The sequence below is a fragment of the Chelonoidis abingdonii genome, chromosome 3 (assembly GCF_003597395.2).
Source record: "Chelonoidis abingdonii isolate Lonesome George chromosome 3, CheloAbing_2.0, whole genome shotgun sequence".
NCBI classification, from domain to species: Eukaryota; Metazoa; Chordata; order Testudines; family Testudinidae; genus Chelonoidis; species Chelonoidis abingdonii.
The window spans coordinates 214,146,332-214,168,763 of NC_133771.1; positions in this window are offsets into that span (position 1 = coordinate 214,146,332).

A 22,432-nucleotide genomic window follows, 5' to 3' on the forward strand; every position below is an offset into this window, starting at 1 on the left:
TGCCCTAGAATACAGGGATAATCTGTCTCCCAATTAGCTAGACAAGACAGGTGAGGTAATCTCTCTCTCTGGACCAACTTCTGTTGGTGAGAGAGACAAGCTTTCAAGCTTACACAGAGCTTGGATTCTACATTAGCTGTTATTCTGATCTTTAATAATTAGAGATTGGCTTAAGCTGTCAAGCATAATGTTTTATAGCCCTCTCAAAACTTTTTAGTATTGATCATTACAACTCTGGATATTCTTAGGCATATAATGTCCCTTTCAGCATCTTGCTAAGTTGTGGCCTCAATGATTTCTTGTTGCAGTGAGTTCCACAGCCTACGCATTGAATGAAAAAGCATTTCCTTTAGTAGATTCTGAATTTCCACCTTTTAACTTCATTGCATGCCCCCTTGTTCTGGTGTTATGAAACAGGGAGAACAGAAGCTTCCTGATTTCCTTTTCTAGACCATTCGTTAATATATATACTTTACCATGTCCTCTCTAGTTCATCTCCTTTCTAAGGTAAACAATCCCAATTTTTTCCCTTCCTCTTCCTACGTGTTTTTCCATGCTCCTGTTAGTAAGATCTGGACTCTTATTCTTCCTGCGATGGTATCATTTCTTACTACAGACCTGATATATTCTCCAAAGCCAAATTCACTGACTCCAAAGGCTTTGCCAAATCTGCAATTGATGCCATAGGTCCTTTTGGACTGTAGTTCTAGTACAAGAATTACAAGATCAGTGCGTCTGAGCTTCCTATTTTTCCTCCTTTTAAACGGATTATTTTAAAGCCAGCTTTTTCAATAGCAATCAGAGTGTTCTCCGGGACACTTTGTGAGACTATAAAAGGATGGCTTGTATTGTCTGATAGGTATTCATAAATCAGAACACTACACAACTTCAGTGCTGGTTGAATAGAGATAACAACACTCTGTTCTCACCGTAGTTATTTTAAAGGTGACTTTTAAAATGTACCCTTGAAGTCACCCTTGCCCATGCTTTAGACTTTCTTTTGATAGCGGAAATCAATTAATTAAAGAAGCCAAGATCCAGCCCCTCCCGCAATGTTGGGCCGCCAGATGTGCCAATGACACCATCTGAAGGGATGGTGCAATGTGCATGGATGGCGGGTACCATAGGCCAACGGAGGCTAAGCATCCCCCACCCGTGCTCCCCCTAGAGTCCCTGCCCTCGCTCCCCCTCTCCCCTGAAGCCGAGGGAGGGCTCAACTCCAGTGGGTGGCCAGGGACTGGGGTGGCTCAGGCCAGCCTGGGGGTCAGGCCAGCGGCCCGGTGCTGGAGCCAGCACTCAGGCCCACTGGCAGCCCAGGGGTTGGCATCAGCCAGCCTGCAGACAAGGGGTCCTCTGGCAGCAAAGGAGTGGGGGCTGCTCATCCAGAAGGGGTGGGGCCAGCAAAGGGGGGGTTCACCTGCCGCCCATGGCAAAGTGACATTTCCCTTGCAGCCTGGGGCATTGGGAAGGAATTATTATGCCTCCTATGGCTCTATATTGTCCCCAGTGCTAACTAAATGTCATTGTCTGGTTCCTGAGCCTCCATGGTACTTGCACTTGTAAAACGCTTTGAGATCCTCAGCTGAACTGCAGGATACAGGTGAAATTCTGGCCCTACTGAAGTCAATGGGAATTTTGTCATTGACTTCAGTAGGGCCAGGGTTTCACTCTATAACTGAAAATCTTTAAGGGATGGATTGTCAGCTGGTATAAATTAGCAGAGCTCCACTGAAGTTAAAAGAGCTATTAGTCTAGCTAAGCATCTGGCCCTAATGGTTCACTATTATTACAGGAGCTCATACTCAGTATATCCTGGGAGAGAATGTCCTATAGGGAGCTTCCCTGCCATTTGGGCTTCATTCTCAGAGCACTTAAAGACTCCTAGTAACTTCAGTGGGCATTGAGTTGGGCCCCAGGACAGGATTTGTAATGTGGTTCCTGATCAGGCAGTTATTCCCATGAGAGAGCAGAGGTCTTGAGCAGTTCATGAAGGGACTCAAGCAAAGCTTCCATCGGCTCACAGATTAGTGCTTTGAACTCTTATAACTTGATGGGCCTGAATGCAGAAGGCTGATGGATTGTTGAGAATCACTGCATTTATGTTGGAAAAACCACAACCAAAATTAACTTTAAAGGGGTCCCCGGGTAATTCCGAGTCCTCGCAAACAATGATTTGCATAAAGAAGGGAAATAAAGATTATTTTATAAAAGTCGGACCTGTTTAACTTCAGAGGTTGTAACTCAGCAAAAATGCATTGTGCAATTATATTGTGCTTAATACTCCGATAATGGAACAATGAGAGATGTATGTTTGCATTTTGAAAAATTAAACTGTATGCAGTTATTTATCTTTTACCTTAATTGTTTGAGCTTGTTTCTAATGTAAACTGTTGTAATTTTAAATAAATACAATAGAAAAAACTTTCCTAAGTATCAGAAATCCAGGGTAAATTTGCTTTGCAAACAGTCTTTGTAGGTATGTTTTATGCTGAGGATCTTCAGCTGACACTTTCATTCAAAAATATTTAGAATAACTTAGTGGCCAGTCGATTGTCCCTGTGGGGTTGTAGGGAGCCCTGGAAGAAGAAGAGACCTAGCTTTACAAAAAGTCACAGGTGATCTTTATTTAACTCTGCTAAGCATGACGGAAGATAGATATATACTTGAGAGCAAACAAAGGTAGCACCCAGCAATGCAAAGTGGAATCCTGGCATCTCTCAATAGCCTGATGTGAGGGGGAACTTCTTATCATGCATAATACATTATAAGGACTTGTGCCAAGGACCCCTTTAATGAATAAACCATTCCTGTGTTGTCTGAAGCCTTTTCTCCCCATTTCGAGCTGCCTGGATTGTTTGTATCGTACAGCCTTGTGGCTCTATGCAGAGTAGCTTCCCATGCCATGTAAGGATATGGCTGCACAGGCTAAAGGTCATCCTCCATTTTGGAAGGTGGGGGTGTGGGCTGTAGGGGATGGGTCAGACTCCGGCTGGCTGCTGCTGCTAGTAGCTGGGTCCCATTCCTGTGCTAGATAATGTTTACTTCATAATGCAGTTGTTAAATACAAGCTTCCCATGACTTAACTGTGACCAGGACACCAGTGTGTTAGCTGCTGCTCATATCTACAATAAGAGACATTTCCTACCCTGAAGATCTTAAAATATAAATAGACAAGGACATGGGTGTGATCAGTGATGTTTCCTATGTCCTATATGGGAAACTGAGGCTCTGACCTTAAGTGGCTCACCCCAGGTAGCTCAGGGAGCGTGTGACAGAGCCAGGAACACAGACCTCTGGTCCCAGTCTAGGGCTTTCCCACAAAGCCATTTTTTGCTTTTGCCTTTTTTTCCCTTCCTCATTCCATCCAGGGTTCTCAGCCCTCCAGATTTGCCTGGGAGTCTCCAGGAATTAAAGATTAATCATAAATTAATGATTATGTCATGATGAAACCTTCAGCAATACATCCAACCAAAACTGGCAACCCTAACACCATCCCAGCACTTGCTGGGAAGCGGGCAGTGCAGGCTGAGAATGTGCACCTTCGTCACCATCTTACTCTGAAGCTGTTGAGTTTGAGAGGCAGGAGATATGGTGATGATACGTGACAAAAAAAACCACAATAGATTGTCCAACTAGACTAAGAAGGCCCTGGGTCTTCTGTTGTTGGGTCCTGCGTGGGGCCACTCACCTAGCAGATAAAGCTGGTCAGAAAATGGTATGCCATGTGATGGGATTCCTGGCTTTTTCAATCTATTTTAACATTGGGAATGAGAAACAAATGATAGTGTAATTACATGTCATACAGGGTGGGGTGAGGGAGTCCCCACAGGACCCCTGCCTCATTCAGTGCACCGGATGAATAGTGTTCGCTTAGTGAGCCACTATTCAACTCTCTGTTTTATCCTCATTGTCCAGTGTGAGACTCCCAGGCCTTATTTACTACACACTATTCAAATCCTGCTCTGAAGACAGAAATATTAAATTCTTCATGGGCTTTTCTGTGGTGCTCATCACCATAATGTCTGCCTGCTTCACAAATATTGAAGAATTTATGTTCCCAACATTCCTGCAAACTGAAGGGGTGGGGTCCCTGTTTTGCAGATGGGGAATTGAGACACAGAGCCAAATGTGTCATTAATTTGGGGGGGGGGCTTTTGAGTTGCCTCACATGTGATTTCACAGTGTGCTTAATATTATATAGCACTTCATAGGTTCAAAGCACAGCTCCCCTGTAAGTGCTCAGCTCTTGTGCCAATCAGGCACCTCGAAAATGAGGCACACATAATTAATGACCCCCTTGTTTAAAGTTTTGCTTAAGTGACTTATCCAGCATCACATAGGCACGCTGGGTATGTCTACACTTCAGTCGCGAGGTGGAGCCTGAGCTAGCATTGATCTAGCTAGTGTGAGTAACAAGAGTGGTACAGACATGGCAGCCTGGGTGGTTGCACTGGCTACCCTCACCCACACACTGTCCTGGGCACAAACTTGAGTGGCTGCAGCGATTAGCTAGATTGAAGCTAACTCAGTCATGTCTCTACATACTGCAACTGCAGTGCAGCAGTACTGTCTACGGCAGAGGAAGGGATCGACTCCAGTTCTCCAAAGCTGCATTCCACAGCCATGAGACCTTCCTTTCTTCTGCAGTCCCCTTCCTCTTTCACTTCATCCTTTCCAACCTGTGAGGCAGCAGTGTCCTTAGCTACACAGCGTAATTCATTCCCAGAGCAGGTGTGTCCTATGCCCTGAATGAGGCAGGGGTCCTGTGGGGAAAAAGTAGTATGTGAACATATAATTAAATACGGTGTGAGAACACACATACACAAGGGGGACCAACTCCATTAGCAAACAACCTTCATTCTGGTATTTCCTACCTTTTTGAGCTCTCTGCTTTGTTAAGGTTGCAACAGTCTGTTAAGACGTGTGAAATAGAATTAAGGAACGTTTGCCTGTTTCAATGGTCCATTAATACATGGTTTGAGTGGTCGAAAGCCCAGGGCTCCATGCCCTTAGCCTCACTACGCACCCAAGGCATCTATTAGTTCTTCTATAGAACAGGCTCTAGCATGCCTTAACCTGACTATCAGAAATCTGAAGATTAGTTTCAACCTAGGCTATAGCTTTAAACTCACAGTGCCTAGAAACCAAGGTACAATGTTAAGATAACTTTTTGAGTTACATCTATCATCATGCCATATGGAATCCAAATCATTTGTTTGGGAAAATACAGTTATTTCTTTGTAGCGTTTGGAAGAGTTTTAAAGACAATCTAGCTGGAGCTGAAGATGTTGAGTCAGAAGGTAAATGCAACTGTTGACTTTGCCCTAAGGGGCTGTTATAAATACGTGTCTGTTTATTTTTCCAATAACATAAGGGAAGAGAACGCATTGGATTGAAAGGTAACTGAAGTGATTAATGACATATACATTTTGCATGACGTCTTTATCGCAGGGTGGTCTTATCGGTTTCAAGTTGAGTAACCTGGGGGGCGGGAAGCTGTAAAAATGTGAAACCCTGGGGAAAAAATAATTAATCACAGAAACAAAAGCATGGGCCTTCCTAATGCAGCTGGAATTCAGAGTAAAGGATTCCTGTGACTCTTCTGTAAACCATGTCTGCTGCCTGTTTCGTAGCATGCAACATGTCAGTTCTTTGATTTTCGTTGTAGTTTGGGCTTGTTAGCTACTCACAAGGAGAGAATTATTGGACGAGTGCAACTTTTTGAATGTCAGGAACTTAACACAGGGAATTCAAGTTTAGCCTCAGTGTCAATGTCAGTTTATAGGAGCTGCAAAGGACAGTTTCAGGCATGGCTCATAGTGTCACTGTATAGCTTTTTCCATGTATTATTATTTATTATCTGTACTGCCTGGGAGTCCCTGCTCTGGACCTGAACCGCATTGTACTACATGCTGCATAAACACAGTACGGGAACTATTTATAAGTCTGGCCCCGAAGTGCCCAACAAATTCCCTTGGCACATAAATGAGGAGTAAACAGAAAATAGAATCCAGGGTCTTCTACCCTACTTTGCTTGTACTTAAGGATCACAGAAAAGGCCAGCGCTGTGTCATTGATTTTTGTAGCATTAGGATCTGGGCCAATACGCACAGGGTACCTCTTATGTGCATAAGGAATCTTATCAAAACTTTAAAACTCAAGGAGAAAAATTCTCTACTATTGGCTTTAAGAGAAAAGAGCGAATTTATTTTGCATTAAGACAGCGATACTCAGACTGCAACTTTGCAGCACATGATATTAAAATGCTGTGTGATTTAATTATTAACCAGTCGGGATGCTTTTACTATGTTGTTAACCAATTAAGTTATCTACTTGCACTAAGTTATTAACTTATTTGCTGTGAGAATTATATACAATGTGTGTGTATATATATACAAACTAAATATTTCCCCGTCACACTATTTAAATATGAATAGTGCTATAGTACATGAAACAATGAACTCACACGGCTGTGGCTCTTTTGAGTAATGTTGATCACTAATTTGGCTCCTGAACTGCTGAGGTCTGACAAAAGTGACAAAGAGTCCTGTGGCACCTTATAACAGATGTATTGTAGCATAAGCTTTCGTGAGTGAATACCCACTTCGTCAGACGCTTGTGTCCCTACATTTAGGCATAATGGTCTTTGGCAACCCTCAGGTAGTATAAAGGGGCCGCAGTCTGGCCTCCGATGTCTATCCGAGAATTCTTAGTATAACATAGCTCTCTGCTGGGCTTTATTTGGCAGCATCTTGACCTACACTTATGCCTTTCCCAGCAACCTGCCAGCATGGGCTTCTCAGGGAAGAAGGGGAGATGGCAGGGCACGGTGAAGTGGAACCAAGGCATGGCAACACATCACTGGCCTAGGAGGCATAAAGGATCTTACCTCAGTGGTGCAACTTAGAGTTGTCTGGTAGCAGAACCAGAGACCAGAGCCAGCTCCCTGATGCTCCTGCACGGAGATTAGCCCTGATTTAGGAGAGACTCTGGCCCACTGTGAAGCTGGGCAACACATATGAAGCTTCTATCAAGAGGCATTCACTGTACATCATCACTATAACGACTGAGGCTTTTCCATGCTCTAGCCAGTGGAAGGATGTAGTGAGATCCAGCAAGTATCTAAGTGATGAACCTACAGACTGAATCTAGGACCTGATTATCATTTACACAAAAGCCTCTTTGCACCTCTCTGGCAGTGTCCAGGGAACTTAAAGTGGGTATAAATTATTGTCAGAGCAGTGGAAAGGGACCACGCCCAGATGGCCATGATATATATGTGTAGTAGAGGAATCATCTGTTTGCCTTCACTAGAGATGGGTCTTGCAGCATGTCCTCATGCCAGTCAGGTTTTGACTCAGTGTAATTTCCCCTGGTTGCCATCCTTACTTATGTGCTGTTGCTGGCAGCGACTCTGCCTTCAGAGCTGGGCTCTCAGCCAGCAGCCTTCACTCTCCAGCGGCCCAGCTCTGAAGGCAGCCGTGCTGCCAGCAGCAGCACAGGAGTAAGAGTAGTAATGCCACAAACCCCCTACAATAACCTTGACCCAAAAACTCCTTTTTAGGTCAAGACCCTACAGTTACAGCACCGTGCAATTTCAAATTTAAATAGCTGAAATAATGAAATTTACTATTTTTAAAATCCTATAACCATGAAATTGACCAAAATGGACCGTGAATTTGGTAGGGCTCTACACATGTCCATTCCTCAGTTCCCTGAACAGGCCGACCAGTGCAGCTGAGGTAACTTGGGAGAGCCATAACTTACTATCCCTTTGAGTCACAATTCCTCCCCTATTTCCTCTTTGACTTAGACTCCCCTCTGAGTCACAATATCTCCTGGAGCTACTCTTGAGGCAGTGCAGCTTTGTGTTACTTCTTCCTCAGGGCTGGGCCGAACAACACAGTCTAACCTGTGTGTATAGATATTTCTAAAGTACCCGTTTTGTGTTGTCTGTACGAGCATGCACACATCATTTAAGGGGTGCCAATTGAGCTTGTATTTATCCAGAACATCTTAGTATCCAGAATTTATCTTCTGGGAAATAGTATTTTGTGGGGGATTTGTTTTTTTAAAAAGAAATGAGGAAAAATAAAACAACTCCAATGGTCTTTGTCACTTTCACTGGTGACTGGCATTCTTTTGCTTTCAATTCCTTTAGATGGCACCATTTTACTGTACTGCTGCTGCATTAAAACGTAGCCTCAATTAGTATTCATAGTACAAAAAGGAGAAAATTCCTTCATTACGCCAGAGCCCAATAGCACCACTATAATTGAGGTGGTGTCAGCATTTTCATTATAAACCAGATTTTTCATCCAGGGGAGGGAGAGGGAGAGAGGTCATACCTAGCTAGGAAAGCTTGAAAAGAAATCTCCCACCTATAGAGCAACTGAGTATTTTTTAACAGTATATTGTAAAGTAACATCCAATAATACTATTTGAGGGGTTGTTTTCGCATCTGGCTTTAAAATATTTAGGATCAGATCCTCAGCTGATATAAATTTACATAGCTCTATTGAAGCCAATGGAATGACATTGATTTTCACCGCCTGAGAATCTGGAATTGACAAATTTCAGAGAGAGTCTTTAAAGTGTAAAGTCCTCAGTCCCAATAGTTGATTGCCTGTATTTGGCGTCTGATCCCAAGTCTGTAGGAGTCTTTCAATTGATTTTAATGAGCTTTGGATCTGTCACTTGGAACTTTGGTAAAATGAATGGCTTGAACTATGAAGGGACAGCTCAGTGGTTTGAGCATGGGCCTACTAAATCCAGAGTTGCGAGGTCAATCAGTTGACGGAGCCATTTAGGGATCTGAGGATTTAAATTTAAGTGAGTCTGGCTAGCTCAGTCAGTAGACCATCAGAATTTTAATCTGAAGTTCTAGGGTTCAAGCCCCTGGTCAGGCAGAGGGGCTTTCTCCTCTTGGGTTATCCTTCAAGAACTAAAGAAGGTAATACTGCAGGATGCTCCTATCATCAAGATCAGGGCCAGAATCGCTGGTGCAAGGTGGTGAAGTTTACCTCTTTCTGCACCAGCTTGGATCCCAACTGAGTTGAGAGCCACACCAAGAAAGGACAGGCACTACCGTTTTCCACCAGCTTGTAAATTATACCCCAGTCTCCTTAGGAATGCTGCTGGTGGTGACTGCTGAGAAGATGCTCTCATACCAGCACAGCTGGTACAAATTTTTTTTCATTGAAACATTTCCTGTGAAACTCCTTGCCAGAAGATGTTGTGAAAGCCAAGACTATAACAGGGTTCAAAAAAGAACTACATAAGATCACGGAGAATAGGTCCATCAATGGCTATTAGCCAGGATGGGAAGGGATGGTTTCCTTAGCCTCTGTTTGCCAGAAGCTTGGAATGGGCGACAGGGGATGGATCACTTGATGATTCCCTGTTCTGGTCATTCTCCTTGGGGCACCTAGCATTGGCCACTGTTGGAAGACAGGATACTGGGCTAGATGGACCATTGGTCTGACCCTTATGGCTATTTGTATGTTCTTATTTTTATTACCCAAAAACACCTTTTCCTCAAAAATGTGGAAAATTTTTATTTTGGTCCAAACTTGCCAGTTTTTTTATCACACACAAACACACACACACACACACACACACACACGAGAGAGAGAAAACAAAGTGTAGCAAGGTACTGGTGCAAAAGCACCTAATTACCCCTACTCAGCTAGCTCCAATCAAGAGAAATAGATTGGGGCTGGTGAAACAGACCTGATGCTTGGCCTGTGGATTGGATCCACCTGTGGGCCTGACAAGCCAGCAGTTATAAGGGCTGGGAGCCAGCAGAAAAGGTCAGTCTCCTAGCTGCTGGCTGACTGCAGGAAAAGAGGGAACTAAACCTGCAAGCCTCATAGGTAGCTCAACACTGGTGGTGAGAGAACTGCGTGTGTAAATAAAGCCATGGATGCTGCATAACTGGAGGCCTCTCTGCACTTTATTGGGACAGCAGCAGGCTCAGAAAGAGGGGTGGGGCACAGAACCCATCACACAGAGAAATGGAACACACTTTTGGTTTGGGTAGTTTTGGTTTTTTTAAATCTACTTTGGATTAAAAACTTGTTTTTTAAAAAACGGGTTTGGGTTTGGGTTTAGCTTCTCTGTTGAAAATCTGAAAAAAAAATTCTGGTGAAACTTTTAAAAAATAATGAAAATGTTTGAAATTTCTTGTGGAAAAATAATGAGCTGTTTTTAACCTGCTCATCTGGTCAATGCATGCCTTGGCTGTCCGTGCCACAAACAATTCCCATGCCAGTATTATTTTGGGGGCTGCGCTAGCTTATTTGGGCCCCCACACTCAGTCTGCCATGGAAAGGAAATTCTGGGCTACGCTTCCTGCTCTTGCAATGCCCCAGTCTTCTAGCAAGCTAGGAGCCATCACCAGGAGTTTCATCAGCAGTAAACTCTGGGTGGGGTCTGGCCCATCGAATATCAACAATTAAATGCTCTTTTGCAACATATAGTGGAAATTCACCTAAGGTTCAGAGGGTTAAAGCTAGAGGTTCAGCTGCAATTTCTGAGTGTCCTGGTTATGGGTAGTTTATGTGAACCTTAATGTGATTTTAACCATGGCTTTAGTTCAATAAAATCATATTGCAATGAACTTCCCCCACACACACAGCCAGTACTTTATCCCCCTTTATGCAGTCACTTCTCAGCATTACACTTAACATGTTCCTATTCAGGAATCTGCTCTCCACAAAGCACTGGCTAAACAAAAGAACTGGTACACACAGCAGCTACCATACAGCCTTCCATAAACTGTTGTAGTCGTGCCTCTGCTAAGAAAAGATTTTCTTGACCGAGTGGAAACGTGTTGAGAAATATTGTCTAGTTAATATGACTAGAGAGATCAAAATGTAAAATCTGACCAGTCTGTGGTAGGTCAATCTCATGGACCTGTTCCCTGCCTGGGACTTGCAGAATCATAAACCTGTTTGCTAACAATGGATCAGCCTGCAGTGCTAGTAGGAAGGTGGGATTGTGTGTGAAATGGGCTAATAAACATGGCCTGTATGCTGAGAATATGAAAAAAGTGTGGGGGAGGAGATAATAATCAGGCATGGATTTGATAGAGGCCGGTGCAAGAATAGGAAAGCTAGATCCTAGATTGAAGTGGATGGAGCCAAGCTGATTTCCTCAGCTGAGGCTCTGGCCCAAAGGTTGAAAATTGGTAAAACCAAAAGGTTTGGGGTTTTTTGTTTTTTGTTGTTTTATCGGCGGGAGTGCGTTGTTAAAGCAACAAAATGCCATCAGCTCTGAGGTTGAGAATATTTTACATTAGGATGTGGATTGTGACCTGCCACTGTGTGCTGCTGGCCAGTAGAGCTGGATGGACAACAGCTTCCTCGTCTGTGAAAATTTTCAAAATATTTTAAAAAAAAAATTTCCATGTCCTCATCTAGGACACAAATCTATCTTGAAATATTTTTGCCAAACAAACCTCCCAAAATCCAGTCAGGCAAATTTTGATTTCATAATATTCATTCTGATTTTGACCATTTTCCATCTTTTACGCTCAGTACTTCTGTTTCAAACCAAAAAGTTGTCTTGAACTGGAAAACCCAAATTGTTCTCTTCAAAAATGTTTCAATGTCTGTTTGGGGAACTTTGAAAACTCATCAACTTTTTTTGTTGTTGAAAAAGGGTCAGTTCTACAAATTTCTGTGAAAGTTTCCATTTTGATGAATCAGCATTTCTGTGAAGGCAAACAATGCACAGTCAACCTGTGGAACTCCTTGCCAGAGGATGTTGTGAAGGTCAAGACCATAACAGGGTTCAAAAAAGAACTAGATGAGTTCATGGAGGATAGGTCCATCATTATTAGCCGGAATGGTCAGGGATGGCTTCCTAGCCTCTGTTTGCTAGAAGCTTGGAATGGGGAACAGGGGATAGATCACTTGATGATTACCTGCTCTGTTCATTTCTTCTGGGGCACCTGGCACTGGCCACTGTTGGAAGACAGGAGACTGGGCTAGATGAATCTTTGGTCTGACCCAGTCTGACCGTTCCTATGTTCTTATGAGCCTTACAGTGGGCATGCATTAGCTGGGTATGAAATCTTACTAATCGTCCCCCTCAAAATAAATCCACATGTCCCATCCTGCAGTTCCTGTATAGACAAGAGTCCCATGAGGTTGAATGGGAATTTGCATTAGGACGGCAGGATTCCCTGTCCGTGAAGTAGTATTTTTGAAGGAAAAACAAAAAGAGACTATAAAAGAATGATGGACAGTTAAATTTATTACGTTTATCATCATTTTATAACTATGGCATAATACTAGAAAGCAGAAAACATACAAAAAATCTAAGGTGAAATTCAGGCCCGATTGAAGTTAATGAAAGTTTTATCATTGACTTCAATGGAGTCAGAATTTAACCCGTAATATTTAAGGGCCATATTGATTCTGATAACACTTACTCCATGGGTCATGCCATTGAACTCAAAGGGGTCATTTGTGGAATAACTCAACAAAATTTGCCCCTAGCTGAGCAATGGTTATCGTATCTCATTTGATTCACACATGCAGCTTCAATGAAATCAGCATAGCTAGTAAAGAATTTTAGCGCACACTTCCACTGGGTGCTTCTTTAAGAGAAGTCAGTGGCCCTGGGAAAGTCGCTTCACCTCTCAGTGCCTCTGTTTCTCCTTGCAACCTTTGTCTGTTTAAAATAGAAATTCTTTGGGGTCAAGACAGTCTCTGATTGTGGCCTTGATCTTGCAAAGACTAATGCATGTATTTGTACTGCACCGAGCACAATGGGATTCCAATCTCAGTTGAGATCTCTAGTCATTAGTGTCAATAATAACAACAACCTAACAGCAGTGGGGCTTGGTAATGTGATTGCTTACTCCTTAATGGATTCTGAGTGAATTTAACAAGAAATACCCAGGACTTTATCTGGCATCATACAAATAGGTGGGATTTTTGCAATTAATTTCAGAGGGATTGGGATCAAGCCCCTAAAGAGTCAGCTTAATTCAAAATTAGACATGCTCTGTCTCTGTTAACATCACATCAATTCTCTGTTTTACATCCTTATGTTAGGTCCTTCAGATTGGAGAGAAAAAACCAACTAGATCAGTACAATAGTTGGCGGGGGGTATTTACTTTAAAAACAGATTTTTTTCCCCTCCATTTTCTCATTTCTCTTTATCAGAATTAAATACATCAGATCAGATTACTTTCATGTTTGTTTAGTTGGTTTGTCTCATTATTAAATAAACAGCATCATTAATTGAACAGATCACTGGTCATTTTGATACTTTTGTGAGACGTTGCTTACATCGCAGTAGGAGAAAATCTGGGTTTTCTTCACTTTTTTATTTTTTTAATTGACTGGGGGCACACAATAATGCTGAACATATTTTGAATTGTCTAAAAGTATTTTTATATAAACTAAGGAACCTTCTTTAGCAACCAAAAGTCCATATTTCTTTTCCAAGGTTATGAAGCGTGACATAGGTGGGGAAAAGAAATTGAAAAGATTACTGTAGCTACAAACATGCATCTCAGAGTTATTTTCTTTGTAACTGATGCAAGGGAAAGAACCACTAGGAACTTGAATAGTGTAGCAATCAAATGAATAAAACCTACAAAATCCATGTGGATTGCGGTGTTTGTGTTTTTTTAAAAAAAACTGACTATTGATTGTAGTGTAAGGATATTTTGTTTAAAATAATTCTGTACTGCACATTACGCTGCATTAGTAATTTTGTAACTTTTACTATTTTGTTCTTTTAATCTCTTACAGAAAAAACAAAAACTGACATGATCTTAAAATATCCCCTGATTAAGGAAATTGTGTTTCTGATGTAAGCTCCTTCCCTCTCTCTCTCTTACACACACACACACACACACACACACACACACACTTGCCAATTATAACACATTCAAGAATTTCATTTTGGAGTTTATCAGAGCAATTTTGTCTCAGCGACCCTGCTGTCTAACCCTGTTTGCTGAGTTATGCAGGGTTTGCTGACAAGTTCTACTTGAGTAAATTGTATTTAGACAACAATATATTTCATTCAGGTCTTTTGCAACGACTGGGCCAAGGTCAGTTTTATATTCTACTGAAATCATAAAGTGACACTTGAGATAAACAGAATGTTTACTCTCTCCATGTGAGCCGAAGCTGATATGTAAATTTATCCTTATTCTTTCATCAAATTTGCATTTACCCTCTTAGTCAAACACTACAGGGCTCCAAATCAAACAGCTTTAATGGTGGTCAACTCTTTATGACCGATTGCCATATCAGAGAAAAAGAAACAGCAATTAGATTAAAATGAAAAGAGTAACACAACCTAGCAAGCGTCATCCGGTTTGCAATAATTGGATAAACTTTTCATAGAAGTAGATGTGTTTTGATGCTTGACTGCCTGAAAAGCAATTGTTGTATTCTTCTGTTCTTATTATACTCCCTTTATCTGCTACAAACAGACCATTCTCACCTGTCATTATTTTTTCTTTCTGATCAAACAAGCCAAGTGCCACTAAACAGATTCTTTTTTCCCTTTTAAATCTACATGAAAGAAATGGACATGATCGACAACAAAAAATGATCGATTTTCTTATATCTTTAGCACTCAGGGTATAAGGGTGAGCATGTAATAATGGTCAGATCTGAAAGTAGAAATAAAAATCCAAAGGTGGGTATTCATGGCCAGTTGCTTTTTAATGTAAGATTACCATATGCTAGTAGGCAGTTCAGCAAAGGTTGATTGTTTCCATGAATGACAGGTTTGATTAGCTCTATGTAGTGCAAATAGGTGCCCAGATACCATGGTGATGGGTGCAGGATAAGAACCTGAATAGAACAGAATTGATCTCAAAGGTGAAGCTCTGTTAGGTGTAGAATTCAGCCAGGCAGAGAGAGAGAGTGCAGCACAATAGAGATCCTCTAACAAAGTGGGAAGCTAATTAGTACCTGTGGCACTTCTCCCAGTCCTTATGAAGGAAGAGAATGATTTCTGCAATATGATATGGATTGTAGGCTACAATGGAAGAGGGTTAAACTGAGACTGCACAACTCATTACACACAGCTGAGTTAAAGAGGACACCCCAATCTGCAGAGGACAATAGATATTTCATTATCTCCCCATGCACTGAAACCCTTTAAATAAATTGTTTGCTTTTCCTTGTAGCTAATATTTTTTAGGTGGGGGAGGGTAGATTCAGTGGGAGAATTAAACATTAAGCAAGTTCAAAGCAAAGCGAACGATGAGACAGGCTAGACAATGCAGGGAAAGTGCCTTTCTTTAGGGGGCTCCCAGAATCTGCTTCCTATAAGGAATCAAAAATAAAGACTGTTGACCGCGACTCTTGCTAGGTAACTGAAGGTTTGTGACTTGGAATGTCAGACACATTAGTAAACGGCTTGATCCAGCAGCACTACCGACATAATTCACACCATTGATACAAAAAGACAAGTGTCTATTCCCAACTTTGGTGCTTGTCTTGTATTAAAAAAAAAAAAAAAAAAAAAAAGAAAAAAGCAGCAAGAGGGAACTAAAAAGGCAGAGGAGAGAATTTCTTTTTTTCAGTGTGGCTGTCAAATGGCTATCTAATAGTGGCAGGGCTGTAGGAGAACAGATATCTGCCTCTCTCTGGAGCCTGCAAGTATTTCTGCCATTCATGGAGCCAAAGGATGCCACACACATTCTGTTTGTTCAACATAAGCAAACAGATTGTAAACTGGCTGATAATTTTTGTACTGACAATGTCATTTACAGCTGTCAGCCTTTTGTCTGTCATGTTTGCTTTATTCAAATATGAACCAAGTGGACCTCCCTTCCACCGCTTTCTTCTGCATTAAAATCACATCAATTCCCTTCCATTCTGTCTTATCTAAAATTCATTGGAGGCCAATCACTTGGATGAATGCTTTGGTGTTTCCATGGAGGCAAGAAGTCTAGTGTGGACTTCAGGGGATTAGGAAGTTTCAGATTTAAAGCCTTGAAGTGCACATTTCTTTCAGTTCTTTCTTTTGATTGCAGAGGGGTGGGGAAGGAACTCCAGGAAATTTCAATATAATTTTATTTTTTGAAAGTGCAAGATCACTAAAGAAATCTGTCCTTTAGAGAGAGAGTATGTGTCTGCACACGTACCTTGCTATTGATCATTAGCCTAAGCACAATTTATGACTGTGATTTTACCAGCTAAGCTACTAGAGTGCTGTATTGGCATGCATTCTCTCTCAGCATCTTTAACGGCAACTTTCCATAGGCTTGTATAATAAATTCTAACCCATCTTCAGTTAGTTTGATTTGGATCCAGCTGATTCCCAGGGTGCTGCCTGCAGATCTGGAAGCATCTCCCTTTGTTAATAGAGGTCATGGCACTTAGTGTTAAATAATTCACATCAGACTGTCTGTCTGTCTGTCTAGAAGCAGCTGCAGATGTTGCCAGTTTGTTTGAACGTCGCAGGCAGAACTTTATAATTTAGGAAATACAATGACATCCATGCACACCAGTTCACATGCACCTATGTATATTTCTGTGTGTGCATGGGGGGGAGGATCTATTATTTAATATATGGGCCAGATTCCCACCCGGTGTAAATCAGCGAAGTGACACCGATTTATTCCAGCAGAGGAGTTAGCCCATGATATTTTTGTGGGCCTATTAACTGTTTTTAGGCTTAGATTTTAAAATAGTGACTAGTAACTGGATGCATAGCTTGAGATGCCTTCAAGGGCCTTGATTATCAGAGAACGTCTGCTCAACAGCACTTTATGAAAAGCAGACCCCTTGTTAAGCATCTCCAGCTGGACATGCAAAAATGGACACAGCCAAAATCACTAATCAGTTTTGCAAATCTTGTTTTTAAGTTTTATCACCAGAAGAATAATGTGGTCAGGAAAGAGTTCTAAAACTATTTACTTGAAAAGAACCATGAAAACCAGGGCTAGGGCCCTGATTAGCCACTGCTTTGCACTCTACAGTTGTTTACATTATTGCAGATGAGGTGTAAAACTCCACCAGTACTGTTTTGCGTTCACTTTGCATGGGTGGGATAGACCATGCAGGATTCCATAATGGATAATCGAGGTCTAAATGTCTGTCTCCCTTGCTACATATAAAATACACAGTCTGAAATCACACAGCGTGCCCCCGCCACCCGATACTTGTGATATGGGGTTGCAGCATATGCGGGCACAAATCTCAGCAAATCTAGAGGCACAAGAGGAACTTGAAATGAGGGTTTCAGTAACAGAGATATAGGACCAAATACTTTGCTGATATAAACTGGCCTGCCTGCTTTGGTGTCACTGGAGTGGCACCAATTTACAGCAGCGGAGAATTGTGTCCATACCGCCTCTATGGATTTTTGAGTCACTTTTTCAACTCTTAACTCAGAAATCGCTTGTCTTTTTGAATCACATCAGGCACATTCATTCTCCTCTCCTACGTCAGTGGGGAGCAAATGCAGGTAAAAACTAGACCAGAGGCCTGTCTTTCCACAGCCTTGCCCATTGGGTAGTCATGGACATCTCACTCTTGCCAGCTCCAAGAGTTTAAAAAAAAATCAAGTGCCAAAAAGCTCCTGAGATTGGTTTAAAAATCATGAGATTTTTTTTTTTAAACGTGGGTGCTTTTTTTTATTTGCCTTCTGCTTTCTGAAGTTTTAGGGTTATGCTCGGGTCACATTTTCAAGCTTTCCCATGCAGCCCTAAGGGCTACTCTCCCTCGCTCTCTTTTTTAAATGAAAGCTGAGATTCTCACATGCCTCATATCCCCCAACTCTCAAGGTGACAGCGACATCCGTGGATGCAAAGTGAGCGTGAAAGACGGCCAGCTGAGAGCGGTGGCCTTTTACGCCCACTTTGCCCAGGTGTTGATGACTGCACAGTGGAGAATCACGCTTAAGGAGTGCAGCGTGATTGGAGGAGGCGAGGGAGTGTGGGGACAGCACCTCCATTGAATTCTCCACTCTACCCAAACCTGCTGTGCAGCTGTTGATCCACAGGTTGGGAACAGGGCAAAGCCTAGCAGCAACCACTCTACACAGCAAACTCATCTGTACGCCCAGATTTGCAGCAGGAACCTCTCCTGCTAGTAAATGTTTCACCCAGCAGCGTTAACTTCCCTTTTGCTTCATCTAGCCCATTCAGAGGGCAGGCAGGGCGAGTGTCGGGGGCGGGGAGTTTCAGAAATCAAGTTACTCCTCCCCTAGACTTTTCAGAGCCAACAGGGCATGCCTAGGGTGAGGCGTTCAATGCACAGTCAGCAATACTTCCCCTTTCTGCACCTCCCCAGCCCAGATCCAAAGCCTTCAGGCCCTAGCACACTCTGGGTGACATTCTAGAGGCTCACTCTAGAACACGAAGCCCAAGGAAAGGGAGGTTATGAGGGCTTTGAGTCAGCTTTGTGCCCTCCTGATCCTGGCCTGCTCCGGGGGGCTGGAGGAGGTGCCCCCGGGCTACCTTTTAGACAGCCCTTGGGGCATGTCTAAATTACAGCAGCCTGATCCCGGCTTTGTATGGCCAGCAGCACTGCCCAGAATCTCTGTGGTGTTGTGTGCTGCAGCTATGCCCCACCTGTCCTGTCCCCCAGATTTATACGGGCAGCGGGGGCACTCTCAAAGATTAGTCTGTGGCCGTCCGCCTGAGTTCCTGCACCACAGCACTTCTGTGGTCAGAGCCTGTAGGGACCCTTTACACCATTCTCCCCTGTGTAAAAGCACCAGCAGTGAGGTGAAAATCCTACCCGCTGCTTCACTCATTTGATTCTAACTGCTCATTCAGAGCTGATGCAGTTTCTAATGGAGATCTGCATTCTACTCCTTAAAAATAGGATCTAGGACCAGTTTTATTACACGTTTGTGGGATTATGCACCATATACTCCAGCATGTCACCCTGCAAGAGCCACTGCAAGTCTGCTAGAGGGACAGATTCTCCCCTCCCTTACATTGGCATTGCTCCAATCAGGCTGATTCCCCTGCTGCAGGAGGGAGTAACTCCCACTGAAATTAATGGGAATTATGCCAGTCCTGGGAACAGAATCAGTCCCTCTGGTGGTACTGGAGGTACTCTAAATTTAAAGTGTAGCAAATCCCCTTTATTCAGAAAACTTAAAGAGATAGTAACTGATTTTATGACTGTAGTTGCATACTGCATACCTATCTACAGTCTAGCACAAGGAGGTGGTCTTTCTCACTAACAAGATATAAAACATTTAGAGGTGTTTAGGAAGAAAAGGATGATTGGGGGGAAAATCTTTCTGACTCCCCCACCCCCGAGGACAGTCAGTTGCTCCCATTAAAAGTCATTTCCACAAGTTCAACACTCCATCCATAAAATAGGCCCTCCTTTAATTCTGGCATATATTCCCTCTGAATATAACCCTCTGTCACTCAGCTCTGTTCTGTGTAACAACTTCAGCCTGATCAGCAAGTTTATTCTATTGAGATGCACAATAGGAAGATCTAAAGGCCCCAGCTGAGATCGGGGCCCCATTGTGTTAGACGCTATAGATGCACATAGTAAGAGACCTTCCTTGACTATCCCAGGCAAGTTTCAGAGTAGCAGCCATGTTAGTCTGTATCCGCAAAAAGAACAGGAGTCCTTGTGGCACCTTAGAGACTAACAAATTTATTTGAGCATAAGCTTTCGTACTTCTGTTCTTTATCCCAGGCAAGGCAGACAAAAAATGGGAGGAGGAACAGAGAGGTGAAGAGATTTGCCCAGTGTTATGCAGATATTCAATGGTTGAGATGGGAATGAACATAGGGCTCCTGACTGCTAATCTAGTGCCATATCCACTAGACCCTGCTGCCTCCGGCAAGTGAAGGCACAATTTCCTCGGGGGTTATCTAATGTCAACCTCAGTCCAAACTGGTAACTCACTATCCTTTTCTGCTGCTGTAGATTGAACTGAGAATTAAAATGTCAGCTCTATCAGTTCAACTAGGTCTTTCCTCTGCCCTATTAATTTATACAGACCCATCATTGTTCAGTTTAGGCTTCAGTCAATGAAGCCTACATGCACACACCCCAAACAAGCAGACCAAAGCTCAGTAAACTAACCAAGATATTTCTTCTGCAGCCTGGGAAGGAAGTAAAAGAGAAATTGGTGTTGATTCATATTTTAAATGTTTAAGAGTTGTTCGGATTCAAAAGTGATGGTGTGGGTGTGAGTGAGAAAGAGAGAGAACAGATAGATTAAAAACTGTAATTCCTTTGGGTATCATGGGCCAAACCCAATAGCATCAGTGGGGAATGTTTTCACTGACTTCCTTGGGCCATTAACTTCAATAGGCTTTGGATCAGGTCCAGCTTCTGCCCACCTTTCTGCAGCAGTCCAGTACAAGACCTAACTACCTCCAAAGGGTTTGATCCATTGCCTACTTAGATAATATCTCTAAATTACTATAACCTGTTTTCCCAATCCACAAGTTGTTCTAGGACAGAGACAGTATGTGAAGAGTTACAAGCCAGGAAGAGCTTAATGGGCCCAATCCTGAATCAAATTATGGCCCCTTTGTTCTGCTCAGGGCCATACAATTAATCTAAGTGCCCAGTTGATAATGCCCCCACATAGAGGAAAACCCAGCTGTGTGCCCAGAGAAGGGGTATGTGTCCCCAGAGAAAGGAATATGGTCAGAGTATTGCTGTGCTCTGGCAGTTCCCAGCTGGTGCAAGAGCTCTATAATTTTGATATAGGAGATTGTTTTTAGAGGGGGAGAATTTGATCTTTGGTGCACAGACAGTAGTTACAGTGCAGTCCAAAGACAGCAGACATGAAGGTCAAATGGGAAAACCAATGTGGTTTGCATGGATATTGATGTATCTATTTTGGCTGTTGCTCAAGTTCATCATTTAGTGTGGGTGAACTTCAGAGGCCAGCACTCACTTAAGTCACACTGAAACCCTCAAAAGTGTGGGGGGGGGGAACCCTTAAGTGGTGCCGCGACCTGGTACTTGTTCTCAGTACAGAGATGAAGCTCACCCTTCGGGAATGTATCTTGTGTCAAAACCTGCCCCAGTGTTACATGGACGTAAAGGCCAGGTGAGCCCTGTTATTCTGGGATCTGAGGAAGGTCTGTCTGATCCAGGAGACTAGGACAGCTCCCACAGCAGTTCTACAGTTTAGCTACATCTGTAACAATGGGAGAAGATCCCATTTCAAAGTGTGCAAATATCTCTTTTTTCTTTTATTTTATTGCGTAAATACCTCCTTTTACCAGTAGCCTTGGAAAATACAGCTAATCCAACTGACCTGCACGTACTGATTGGAAAACTAAGTTCACCTCACTTAACTTGGGACTTACATCCCTGAAGTTCACAGACTGCCATGCAATTACTTCAGGTTTGCACCAGTGTTACTGAGAATAGAATCTGGCCTAGTGACCTCAACTGGATTTCCAGGGGCATATGAGAGAGCAGTGTTTGGCTTACTGTTTCCACTAAAAACCTGATTCAGAACCCATTGAAGTCAATGGAAAAACTTTCATTGACTTCAATCGGTTTTGGATTAGGCCCTTTGTATAATAACATGTAGATAATTTAATAAATAACTGTCCACATGTAAAAACCTGTTTTCCACTGAAGATTTTTTCCCCCTTAAGGAAATAGTTGGCTTCATTTCTCTGGCAATTCAACCACATATTGGACTAAAGTGCTCTGAAAACTGGTTGAAAGTTATTTCAGCCAATTCATTCATTAACCTGTGTGAGATGCTCAGATACTACAGTGATAAGTGCCATAAAAATGCTTATAAACCAAAACAAAAGTAAGTAAGTTTTAAAAACTCCCAGCCCCCAGGTCCTGCCACCTGGAAAGGCGAATGGTGTGGCCACATGTCATGCAATACAACACACACAGTGTAAACATACCATTCATGTCCACTACTAGGATATTTACGGCATATTCTACAGTTGTCATGTCAACACCAAGCAACTGCAACATTAAATCATGCTGTCAATGGGCCAGAACAGTAGCACTATGCAAAATAATTCCAGTTACTGACATGAAACATTACATAGATCATTTCATGACTTTTTGGGCTGCTTCTTGGCTATTGCTTCTTTGCTGCCTTTGGGCTGGTCCTTTGGAAGAGTCAGAGGCAGGAGGGGAATACAAATGAACTGATAAAGGGTCCCTTTTAGAAAAATGGACATCGTTACTGTTATCAGGTCATTACTTTTATTTCAGTGTGATTTGTTGGGCAGGGCAGAAAGGACTGTGGATTAGGTGACACATAAAATGCCCTTTCAGACATCGTGGAGCCATGGCAATAATTTTGGGGTTACGACTGCAAGGTGTTTACCATGATCAGCCTCATTTAGACTAATCCCTGGCCCCCAGAATTTCAACGAAAAGCTTTTTTTGCCCCCCTGCTCAATTTTTGGGATCAACTCAAAACGGAACTATGACTTCCCCCTCACCCAGCGTGAAGTCAGCC